Raw genomic sequence first — 12,747 nt, forward strand, 5'->3', positions numbered from 1 at the left:
CAGGTCCGAGGGGCAGAAGAGGCCAGCATCTCAATCCAGGATCAGCCACTGGGTTCAAACCCAAAACCTTCTTGCTGTAGAGGTGACCATGCTAACCACTACACCACAAGAACATGGGAAACGCCAAACAGACAGAAACCTGAGCAAGCTCCTTTACCTTTAACTGCTCAGCTCAATGCTGGACTGCATTTAGTTTCACTGCAAAATAAATGAAATGTAAATTTTCGCATTTCATTCCTTGACATTTTTGAAACCATTCCCTTTTTCTGGTGATTTTGTAATCTTGTTTATTGTACTGTCTGTTCCTGAGAGCCGCATCAAGCTCGGCAAGCAGCACATCTTTCATCACAATACTTTTGGATTCTCTGATGTCCCTGGATTTATTCACCTCATCTGAATTTACCTTCTCAAACCATTTAACACAATGACTCCACTCTGACTCACAAATATCACATTATCCCAGACAGAATGGCCTGTCACTCCGAACACGAAACACACCACACATTTCAGCCACGTCTGTGTGTCATTAATTGCACTCGCTCACAAGAAAACCGTCTACGCGCTTGCTTTTAAATGTAATAAATATCTTAAATCTTCGACGTGATTTGCGCTTATACATATACATTGTCATCCTTGCATTACTGAACTTCACACTGTTCTTTTGTTTAAAGCAATCCGTTTGACTTCCTGTGCCTTCACACGCATTGACAGGAAAATAATTAAGTTAATCGGTACAATGCTTTAGACGTGCAAACTACTAATTACAGTTTAAATGCAACTCCCAAAATAGAGCTCATCGTCCTCCAGCAGCTGCTTCAGCAACATACGCTCATGAGCAACTTCAAGAATTATCAAGAGGCACGTTGTATAAAAAGGGGTTTAATTGTTCAGATTTAAAAATAAAAACACAGACAAAGCTGCTCTTGCTTAATAGGATTCATATGAATTCGGTATTTCATCAATCTGCCAACCAAAACACTTTTTTCTTCCAAAAACTTTCCAAAATAGTGACATACGGTATGAGCTTTGTGTGTAAGCAGTAGTTGTGTGTGTGTTTTTATGTAGTCTTTTGAATCTTTTAGCTATCCATCTTTCTGATCATGAGCTCATCACAATGTTAAACTTCTGTCCTATACAGCAGATGGCTGAGGAGCGACAACAACGCTGTGATGAAGTGTTCCACAAGTTCTAGACCACTGGGATCTGAGCTAGTAGCTGATTTTATTATTTAATGGACACATAAACATTCGTTCATTTTCTTCATCCATTCGTTGGTTCATTTGTTAATCCATCCTTACATTCGTTCATCCATCTATTCATCCACCTATTCATTCCTTCATACACCTGCTCATCTGTCAGTTCATCCATCCATCCGCCCATTCACCTGTCAATTCATCAATGCATCCAACAATTCATTCATTCATTCATTCATCCACCCATTCATTCCTTCATACACCTGCTCATCTGTCAATTCATTCATCCAACTATCCACCCATTCATTCCTTCATACACCCATTCATCTGTCAATCATCCATCCAACAATTTATTCATTCATCCACCCATTCATTCCTTCATACACCTGCTCATCTGTCAGTTCATCCATCCATCTATCCACCCATTCATTCCCTCATACACCCATTCATCTGTCAGTCCATCCATCCAATAATTCATTCCTTCATACACCCATTCATCTGTCAATCCATCCAACAATTCATTCATTCATCCACCCATTCATTCCTTCATACACCCATTCATCTGTCAGTTCATCTACCCAACAAATTAATTAATTAATTAATTAATTAATTAATTAATTAATTAATTAATTAATTAATACACCCATTCATTCCTTCATTCACCTGCTCATCTGTCAGTTCATCCACCCATCTATCCACCCATTCATTCCTTCATACACTCATTCATCTGTCAATCCATCCATTCAACAATTAATTCTTTCATACACCCATTCATCTGTCAATCCATACGTCCATCCATCCATCAACCCATTCCATCTACCCAGTCATTCCTCCATCCATCCATCCATCCATCCATCCAACAATTCATTAATTCATCCATCCATCCACCCATTCCATCTACCAATTCATTCCTTCATACACCCATTCACCTATCCATCCATCCATCCATCCATCCATCCATCCATCAAATTAATTAATTAATTCATTCATTCATCCACTCAATCATTCCTACATACACCCATTCATCTGTCATCCATCCATCCATCCATCCATCCATCCATCCAAAAATTCATTCATTTACTTTGTCATTTGTTAATCCATGCATTCATTTATTTTTGTTTGATTGTTCATTTGCTCATTTGTTCATTCATCCATCCATCCATCCATTCATCCCTTTATTTGCTTGTTCAATCATTAATCAATTTGTCTATCCATCCAATAATTCATCAGTTCATTTGTTTGTTCATGTGTTAATCCACTCATTCAGTCATCTCCTCCATCCATCCAACAATTTATCCATTGCTTCATTTGCTTATTAATATTTCCTTCCATTCATTCATCCATTTATTTGTTTGTTAAACCATTTGTTCCTCCATCCATCTATTTCACAATCCATCCATCCATCCATCCATCCATCCATCCATCCATCCATTCATCCACAAATTCATCAAATTATTTATTCAATCATTCATTCTTTCATTCATTTTTCCTTCCTTCCTTCTTTCCTTTCATTCATTCATTCATTCATGCAATCCTGCATTCATTGATCCTTTGATTAATTCATTCATTCATCCTTCTATTTGTTCACTCACTCACTCCGTGGTATTTTTCCCCTCACGTTTTAAACTGACACAAGGCAGCTCTAGTGAACACAAAAACACAATTCCAGCAAATCTGTGCAATAAACCACCTCTTCATTTTCCTCAACCTCCTCTGCCACACACACACACACACACACACACACACACACACACACACACACACATATTCCTTTTACCAGTCATGAGGAATTACATGTCACATTTCTGTACATGAGTTGCCTTGTTTGAGAATAAAAGAAAAAGTTGATGTTTGAATAAAGCTGTAAATCAGCAGACGGATGAGGAGCAACCTGAGCAGCGAGCAGCTTCAGTGCTGGTTTTTACTGTAGGTGCTATATTATGAGGCTTGTGTGGTGACTCACTGTTGCATCAATGTGCCATTGCAGTGTCTAGACAGGAACTATAGTTCAGCCACTGATGATGATGATGATGATGATGAAGATGATGATGCTTTACTTTGCTGTTAGTTGATGTATATTTAACCCAGAGTGACCTGCTTTCAGATTTGCACTAAGGATTAGCTCTTAAAAAAACATGCAATTCATTTCAATCTGCAACTTCGTTTCTCCACCTATAACAATTTGCATGCACAAACAAACAAACAAACAAACAAACAAAGACAAGGCAAGGCAAGGCAAGGCAAGGCAAGGCAAGGCAAGAAGTACGCTGCACGGGCACTGGGAGCATTTCCCCAGTGCATTATTGTGTTCAGACCTTCTTAATTCCTCTGTATGCTGGGATGGGAGTCCGAGTATCACTGCAGCTCGCGCGTCTCTGCATCAGTCCGCATCTGTCCGCATCTGTCCGCTTTACGCGACATATCACCCGATTCTATACTAACTCTTTTTTTTAATATATAAATATCAATTATGATGAATAAAACTGCATTGTGAAGCGTTCTTCAGTTACTCTACAGTGTGCCATGCAATGCAGTGTGATGCACCGCACCGCTCGCGCCCTTGCTCTCTTAACCGTATGACGGCGACAGAACACGCTCGAGCTCCAGCTGTAAAACGGAATATTTCGTATCCAGATGTTTTTTGTTTTTTCTGCACGCCTGATCGGATGTGAGTTGGACGCATGGATTAAGGGCTTTTTTATTATTATTATTTAAAATGCAGCTTGTACTCACCATCTCGGGCGCTGCCGGGACGCCTGCGAGCCCTCTTTCCGCTTTGGGGTCTGATTGTGGTACCGGGAGAGCGCGCGAGTCATGCGTGCGGTTTGCACGCGCACACACGCGCGCACACGTGCGCGCGCACACACACACACACACTGCAGGACAAGGCTAAGGCAAGAGCATGAGCTGAGTCTACCTATAGCACAGGCTACTGTTCACCTTCTAGTCTGCCCTAAAGCCTGGGTTTCATATATAATCACAATAAATTAGACTGGTCCACTCAAAGATCCTCCCTGCTGCCTAACATCCAACACAGCTCTCATCAGACAACTGGGGGGGGGGAGAGAAATATACCCGGATGCTCCACTATAAAATCCAAATCTTCCAAAGGCTATATTACTCAGAGCATTTTTTTTAACATAGTTACTGGGAGACGGGCGGCACGGTGGTGTAGTGGTTAGCGCTGTCGCCTCACAGCAAGAAGGTCCTGGGTTCGAGCCCTGGGGCCGGCGAGGGCCTTTCTGTGTGGAGTTTGCATGTTCTCCCTGTGGGTTTCCCCCACAGTCCAAAGACATGCAGGTTAGGTTAACTGGTGACTCTAAATTGACTGTGAGTGTGAATGGTTGTCTGTGTCTATGTGTCGGCCCTGTGATGACCTGGCGACTTGTCCAGGGTGTACCCTGCCTTTCGCCTGTAGTCAGCTGGGATAGGCTCCAGCTTGCCTGTGACCCTGTAGAAGGATGATGAGTTACTGGGAGACCAAATGGTCTCCCAGTGGCCAGATTTGGTCTCCTAGTCAATGCCAAACCAGCTTCACTGGGAGACCAAATTTTAACCAAGTTACGTCTTATGATTTCGTTCATTCCCATCTCATCTCATTATCTCTAGCCGCTTTATCCTGTTCTACAGGATCACAGGCAAGCTGGAGCCTATCCAGGTCATCACAGGGCTAACACATAGACAACCATTCACACCTATGGTCAATTTAGAGTCTTTGGGGGAAACCAGAGCACCCAGAGGAAACCCACACAGACAACATGCAAACTCCGCACAGAAAGGCCCTCGTCGGCTACGGGGCTCGAACCCAGACCTTCTTACTGTGAGGCAACAGCGCTAACCACTGCACCACCGTGCCGCCTCATTTGGGTCCATCAGTTGCAATTAATTAACCAAGTACCATGTAAGTATACACTACCGTTCAAAAGTTTGGGGTCACCCAGACAATTTTGTGTTTTCCATGAAAAGTCACACTTTTATTTACCACCATAAGTTGTAAAATGAATAGAAAATATAGTCAAGACATTTTTCTGGCCATTTTGAGCATTTAATCGACCCCACAAATGTGATGCTCCAGAAACTCAGTCTGCTCAAAGGAAGGTCAGTTTTATAGCTTCTCTAAAGAGCTAAACTGTTTTCAGCTGTGCTAACATGATTGTACAAGGGTTTTCTAATCATCCATTAGCCTTCTGAGGCAATGAGCAAACACATTGTACCATTAGAACACTGGAGTGAGAGTTGCTGGAAATGGGCCTCTATACACCTATGGAGATATTGCACCAAAAACCAGACATTTGCAGCTAGAATAGTCATTTAGCACATTAGCAATGTATAGAGTGTATTTCTGATTAGTTTAAAGTGATCTTCATTGAAAAGAACAGTGCTTTTCTTTCTAAAATAAGGACATTTCAAAGTGACCCCAAAATTTTGAACGATAGTGTACATTTAACAAGGAAAACTTGGCACTGCATTAACTATGTTGATATTATGCTGGCTGAAACGAGGATTCGTAATGCGGCAATTTGCATCACAGAATATGCCGCAGCGGTGCAGCCGCATGGACTCTGGGGCCTGTGATTGTATTGCCCAGACCAGTTGGTCTCCTAGTGGAAAAATCCTTAAAAAATGCTCTGATATTACTGGACCTTTAAACATGGGATGAAAAACATATCCAGACATTTCCTTCCATGACAAAGTTTAGTGAAACTGTCTCAGTTTTACTTGACTGTCTTATTAATATTGACGTTTTGTTTTCAAGAAGTGTATGGAGATAGTCCTTGTACAAGAATACCATGTGTTTAGAAAGAAAACTTGTTAACATTCAGGTCTAAAACCACCCATCCATTAGGCGGGGTACACCCTGGACAAGTCACCAGGTCATCGCAGGGCTGACACATACAGTAGAGACAACCAACCATTCACACTCACGCCACCAATTAGCCTAACCTGCATGTCTTTGGACTGTAGGGGAAACCAGAGCACCCAGATGGAACCCATGCAAACATGAGGAGAACATGCAAACTCCACACGGAAAGGCCCTCGCTGGCCGCTGGGCTCAAACGCGGGACCTTCTTGCTGTGAGGTGACAGTGCTAACCACTACACCACCGTGGTCTAAAACCAAAATGACCAAAAAATTCTAAATGCACAATGCATCTTAAAAGGTTAGGGGGGAAAAATCTTCAAATAAATAAAGTGATTGAATGTAGTAAGTGTGTAAGCATACACCAGAGGTATTGCTGCATGTCGAGGGAAGCGTAACAATATGGGTCCATGATTTCTACAATTTTGTCATCATGATGGTATCTCACCAACAACACATCATTATCATAGCTATTTATTCTATCCGCATTCACTGGATATGAGCAATCGTGCATGCTGATTGGCTACTCTACTACTAGGATATCAGCTCATATACCATGAGTAGAGAAAAACAAAATGGCGGAGCGAGTTACTGAACCAACCAAGGATGAAATAAAAACTCTACTCAAAAACAAACCCCCCCCCCCCCCCCAATTTTTTTTTTAAAAAGCGCAACAAAATATGGAATAAAAGTATTTCATGGTAAGAACATATCTTTTTTTTCATTTTTCAAGAATTATTCTTATTATCATTATTATTATCATCGCATTTTGCACAAATTGCTCCTGTCATTTCGCCATTTTGTTTACATTCCAAGTGGAAATGATTTTGTCGGATGTTTTGTATAAAGTTTTTATTCATCGAATTTGCAAAAAAAATAAATAAAAATGCTCTGTTTCTCAAAATCCAGTGAATGTGGATAGAATAAAACAGTTATTCCACTCAATCTCGTCATACATGGATTATAGCCAACTCGGAGCTACGCCCCTCATCGGCTATCAGCTCATGTACGACTCGATTTCGTGGAATAACTGTTAAATATATACTCATTATTAAGTTCATACATCCAAAACCAAAAAGCAAGGCCTATAAGTCAAGTTAATGTAAGTCTAATCTTGCAATTTTAACAAAAATGTGTTATCTGAGTGGAAGATTTAAAAATCAAAAAGCTTTATAGCACCAATAAATAGCTAAAGTGGAGCATATTTAAATAATAAGCATAATATTTGACAATATATTAACAAAAATGATCTGTACTGAAAAACTAAAACAGCCTTAAGTTGATAGTCTGCATGAAATGGTTAAGTATAAGGGTTTAATTAGACATGTAAAAGGTTTATTCACTGAGCATTAAATCTTTATTAATCTGTTATCTAAAAATGATTAATAATTAATTTTTTATTATTAAATATTTTATTTTATTAAAAATGATTAATAATTACATTTATCAATAATTGTGATAAAATACAATACATCTGGTTATATAAACTGATGAACATGAACTCATTCATGAACTATGAATGAATTAATTATATGTAGCTATATATTATTGGAATGCTATAAAAATAAATGAGATTATTTGTGAATTGAGGTTAATTCATGCTCAAGAGTGTGTAGAACAATTAAAAAATATATGTTTTTTGTACATTATTACTACTACTAATGCAATTATTCATCATTTTCACCAAGGTCTATGTTGCAATACATGTATTTATGAATTAAGACTACTTCATAGAGAATAAATCTTATACAAGTGTCTAATTTGATCATTATTAAACAAATAAAATGTGTGCTACTTTAGAAAGTAGATAAATGCTGTTGAGATGAGGAGGTTCATTATCAGAAGCTCAGAGTTTCGAGGTTGTTGAAGCAAAGGACTTAAACGCTGTACTCAGTAGCCACTGGGTTTTGCAGATGTTCCAGTGACCTTCAGTAGTCTTCCTTAATGAATGGTTCCCAATAAATGTTGTCCTAAATTACACACATTTACTTTGGGTGGACTACCAAAATAGCATTCCGGTGAGATCAGTGTGTTTGTGACCTCAGTATTTATCAGTAGATTTAAAAAAAAAATGCACAACATGGTACCCTGTGAAGGACTGGAATCCCATCCAGGATGTAGTCCTGCCTTGGTCTCTGATGCCAAAAGCTACCTTGCATTCGACTCCAATGGATGAATAACTTTGTCTGCTCAAAGCCCCTTCCTGATCGTATCCAAGTTTCAGGTTGTCATGGTTAAACAAAAAGGAATCATAGGGCAACAGCACTCATTCTTAACCTTTGAAGATCTAGGTCATACCAGGATTGGGGTTTGAACCCACAAGGGCACTTGTCTATTGGATCTTAAGCCTAACACCTTGGCCACTCAGCCATCCACATCCTACATGAAGGCAAAAGTAAACACCATTTTTATGTTTTTCATTCATTCATCTTCAGTAACCGCTTGACCTTGGGTCATTGTCTTCAATCTCATCTCCACATGGGTCACTGTGACTGGAGGCTTTAATTTCAGCCAAATTAGAGGCACACCTGGGCTGGGTTTCCCAAAAGCTTCTTAACGCTAAGAGCATCTTAACTCTCTAACTTAAGAGAGTGTTCATTGTGATGCTCATGCTACCATTTAATGATGATCTTTGTGTTTCGATGCTTTTGGGAAACTCATTGATTGGAGATTACATGATTAAATAAGTGAAATTAGGTGCAGCGCAAGCTTGGAATGAAAGCCTGTAGCCGCACTGGGACTTTGTGGATAAGATTGAAGACCTCTGCCTTACAATTCTAAGGTCAGGACAATCAGGGGTTCTTAACTTGCACAAGTTGTAGAGTGATTGAAGGCAATGAACATAAGACCCATTTGAGCATTATCCTAACCCCTCTCTGGAATCCTTGGGCCCAGACGAGTCCAGCGCACCCTATGACGTCATTTTCCACCCTCATACTTTTCCTGCCATTTTGAATTTATTCTTATTCATCTTCCGTGCAAATTTTTGATTGCGAATAACTCATTAACCGTACATCGCACACGGGCAAGCTATATATCAAAACGTGCGGCTGCAAGCCTCTTTCACAAAGGCACTAGGGGGTTAATTGTACCATCCAGCCAGGTCTGTTCATCATCAACTACACCATGTGTGCCCTTTTGTGTGTGGGGTATTCACTCATAATAGCATCACTTTGTAATTTTCACACACAAACCCAGGGCAACCCTTCTTAATCTCTAAAGGTCTGGATGCTACTAGGAGTGGAATTTGAACCCACAAGGGCACATGCCTATTGAAACTTAAATCCAACACCTTAAAGCAGATACGCAGAGCCATGGCCTCACTTTTGATTATAAACGCCTTGTGACCTCAAGAATGGCACAGGAATAGCTTTAAGCGTTAACAATAAATCTAATATAGTAATTTTTACAATTAAAGTGATCCATATAGGTAGCGGTCTGAGTGAATGACCTTGATGTCCGTAATGTCACAGCAGGAAGTCTATCGGTCTGATCGCCATTTCCGCTATACTAAAACACAGAGCTGACTGCAACTCCGATCCTCCATTTTGAGCTAATTTATCGCCATGCCACGTAGATGTGTTGCTGGCGGCTGTAGCAACATGACAGAAGGTGGATTTATGTTGCATTCATGGCCCAAGAATGTTCAAACTGCAAAGATTTGGACGCGTTTTGCGAGAAGTTCACGGGCATATTGGGCGGTTACGAAGTGGTCTCTCCTCTACTCTGCACATTTTACTGAAGACTCGTACGAGACCTCTGATCTGGTGAGGAGCGTTGGCTATAAGTCCGTACTGAAACAGGGTGCAGTACCAACAATTAAAGAAAAAGAAAACTACAAGAAAAGGAAAGTATTTATTTTATTTATTTATTTATTTTTGTTAAAGGAAAGTGAGTTCAGTTGCACCAGTCCTTCTGGAGTGAGCCGAGGGTTGTTGCTAAAACCCGGGACGGAATGGGACGGGACATATCCCTCGGACAGTGACCTCCCTGCAGTTGTTGCTAAAACCGGTGATATCCTGCTCCATCCTGGGTTTTAGCAATTGCCTGAGCCCAGCAGTAATGGCGGAGTACACAGTATGAAGAAAATTGAATGAGTGGAGCAGCCGTCTGATTTCTAAACTGGATATTGCTGCCATCTCGCCCTTACGTGGAAGAAGCGAATGAACAGAGAACTGAACGACCAACTGAAAGTCAGATTGTTTCAAAAACAATCGGCCACAAGATCGGCCTTCAAGAAGCGAGAACACAGAGAGGTAAGCTCCCATTTGGATACAAAACAACAAAAACAACAAGTTGTTGACCTGCATTTAGATTAATCCATGTAACTTGTATTGTGTGTTTAAGTTACCGGTATAAGATTATTTAATTTGGTTCAGAATGTGATTGTCTCAGTTCATCTGATTATTTAATTAGCCTTTTACGTTTTATCAGTGAAAATGCATGCATGTCCATGTCTGTTGCATAAGTTATAACACCTATCCTGTTTTAATGAGAGTCAACCCACAATCAGTGAAGTCAAATCAGTCTTAGTTGAGCAAGTCGGTAACGGTATTTCTTACTTTCACCATAAATTATTTATATGACTTTGGTCGATAGCTGTCAAAGGCCTCGGCCTTAAAACTGGTTCCTGCTGTGACATCACGCACTCAGGGCTGGCTGGCTCAGCGGGGCAGCTCGAATGCCAACTTTGCGGTTGATTTTAACTCTGAAAAATATATTTTTTTATTCCCATTTATGCAGCATACAAGAGTCAAGGATGGAGATACTATCCACTCAGAAATTTGTTTAAAAATAAAGGCTCTGTGTATCTTCTTTAACCACTTGGCTATCCTGACTCAACATAAAGAGGCAAGTCAACTCCATTTTTACATTTTTCATTCATCTATCTTCAGTGATTCCATTTATCTTGGTTCATAGTCAGTCTGGACCCCATCCCCGGAACACGAGGTGTAAAGTGAGAATACACCCTGGATGAACGCAATGCTAGTCCATGTCAGGGCCAATGTACACTCATACTGGGCATTTAGTATAGCCAATCCACATACCAGCACGCTTTTAGGACAGCACTTGGAGAAAATGCAGAGCACATGTAAAACTCCACTCTGCCCCAAGCAGAGGCTCAAACCACTGTTCTACCCAAGGGTGAAGAATGAAAAGTAAGCATTTCTACAAGTAGAGCATTGGGGTTTAGCTAGTCTGAGCAGCCAATAGCTGCTTATAAGAAGCTTTTCTTATAAACTGTGTCTGAAAATCAAGTAGCTCTGTTTGCCTATTAAGTTAGCAAGTAGAAGAGCATGTTCCACCATTTAGAATACACTTGAAGAAGCACCAGGATGGCCGAGTGGTTAAGGCGTTGGACTTAAGATCCAATGGGCACATGTCCTCGTGGGTTCAAGCCCCACTCCTGGTAGCCCTGTAGCTTTCTCTGTTATGATGTCATCAGCTGCCATTTCTCTTGAGTTATGATGGTCTTGTGAAGTAGAACGTCTCAATGAAAGATCTAATTAATTTCAACAGTGAGGGGAGGAATTGGTCAATAATAGTTGGAGTAAGGCTATTTTCTTGTAGGCACTGGAACAAAGTCCCTTCACCCTGTATGGACCTCAGGTTGATGCTCATCCTTTACGTCCTTGTGTGTAAGCTATGGCAAGGGAATGCAACAGTAATGGACAATAAATAGATAATGTCTGAAAAAAGGAGAACATGAACATAGTGGGCTGTGAAGTCTGGCTTGGTGCGTCGTGCTGGTTTTATTAGAGCAGCCAATGAAAATTTGTGTGCTGCATTTTGTCAACCCTGCTCTCATACTCCATTGAATAACTTTATATAAGGACCAGGATGGCCGAGTGGTTAAGGCGTTGGACTTAAGATCCTATGGACACATGTCTTCGTGGGTTCAAACCCCACTCCTGGTATACCTACAGGTTTCTCTATCATGGTGTCTCAGTAGAGGCATGCCATTTAATCTTATCTACTGTAATTTCTCTAGAGGAGTAGTTGATGATCAGCTTGTTCCTTTTGGGTGTGAGAAATGGTGCTAGAATGCATCAGTGAAGAACATATTAAGTTTAAGAATAGAGTAGCTGGTCAATAATAATCACAGTGTTCTTCTGTCCTGCTGCTTTTCCAATGGACACATGTCTTTGTGGGTTCAAGCCCCACTTCTGGTAGACCTGTAGCTTCCTCTGTCATAGTGGCTCAGCAGAGGGATGCTGTGAAATCTGTTCAGCTGGGTTATTGGAGATGATGCTCTTCTCAAGTGCCAGAAATGGCAGTAGAATGCCTCAGGAAATGATATATATTTAAAAATTGAGGGCAGGAACTGAATCTCTGGTCAATAATAGTCACAGTAACACTATTACTGTTCAAGTGTCCTACCATTTGTAGGCACTTGAACAAAGTCCCTTCACACTTAGCTGTATGGTCCTCTGGTTGATGTTTGTCCTTTACTTCCTTGTGTGTAAGATTTGGCAAAAGAATGCAACATCAATGGACAATAAGTAGCCAATGTCTTGAAAAAAAGTAGAATATGAAGATGTGAAGATGCCAGGCTGTGAAGTCTGGCTTGGTGTGTCGTGCTGGTTTTAGCAGGACAGAAGAACATTGTAATTATTATTGACCAGCTACTCCATTCTTAAATTTCTTGAATAAAGTGACCTCCATAAACAGGTAAAAATGTCCATGTTTGAAA

General features: G+C 40.4%; 1 protein-coding gene and 2 non-coding genes across 3 annotated transcripts in view; 2 read left to right on the forward strand and 1 right to left on the reverse strand.

Annotated features, from left to right (window-relative positions):
- Positions 1–3,968, reverse strand: part of adcyap1r1a (adenylate cyclase activating polypeptide 1a (pituitary) receptor type I) — a 64,292-nt gene extending 60,324 nt beyond the window's left edge. The window contains exon 1 of the mRNA XM_060905460.1: positions 3,927–3,968. The gene's annotated coding sequence lies outside the window, so the exon portion shown is untranslated. The remainder of the gene's footprint in view (positions 1–3,926) is intronic.
- A 7,415-nt stretch (positions 3,969–11,383) lies between these two features.
- Positions 11,384–11,466, forward strand: trnal-uaa (transfer RNA leucine (anticodon UAA)). The gene has a single exon. It is a non-coding gene; the product is annotated as a tRNA-Leu (tRNA).
- A 422-nt stretch (positions 11,467–11,888) lies between these two features.
- On the forward strand, positions 11,889–11,971 carry trnal-uaa (transfer RNA leucine (anticodon UAA)). Its single transcript has one exon. It is a non-coding gene; the product is annotated as a tRNA-Leu (tRNA).
- The last annotated feature ends 776 nt before the right edge of the window (positions 11,972–12,747 follow it).

The sequence above is a fragment of the Neoarius graeffei genome, chromosome 23 (assembly GCF_027579695.1).
Source record: "Neoarius graeffei isolate fNeoGra1 chromosome 23, fNeoGra1.pri, whole genome shotgun sequence".
NCBI lineage: Eukaryota > Metazoa > Chordata > Actinopteri > Siluriformes > Ariidae > Neoarius > Neoarius graeffei.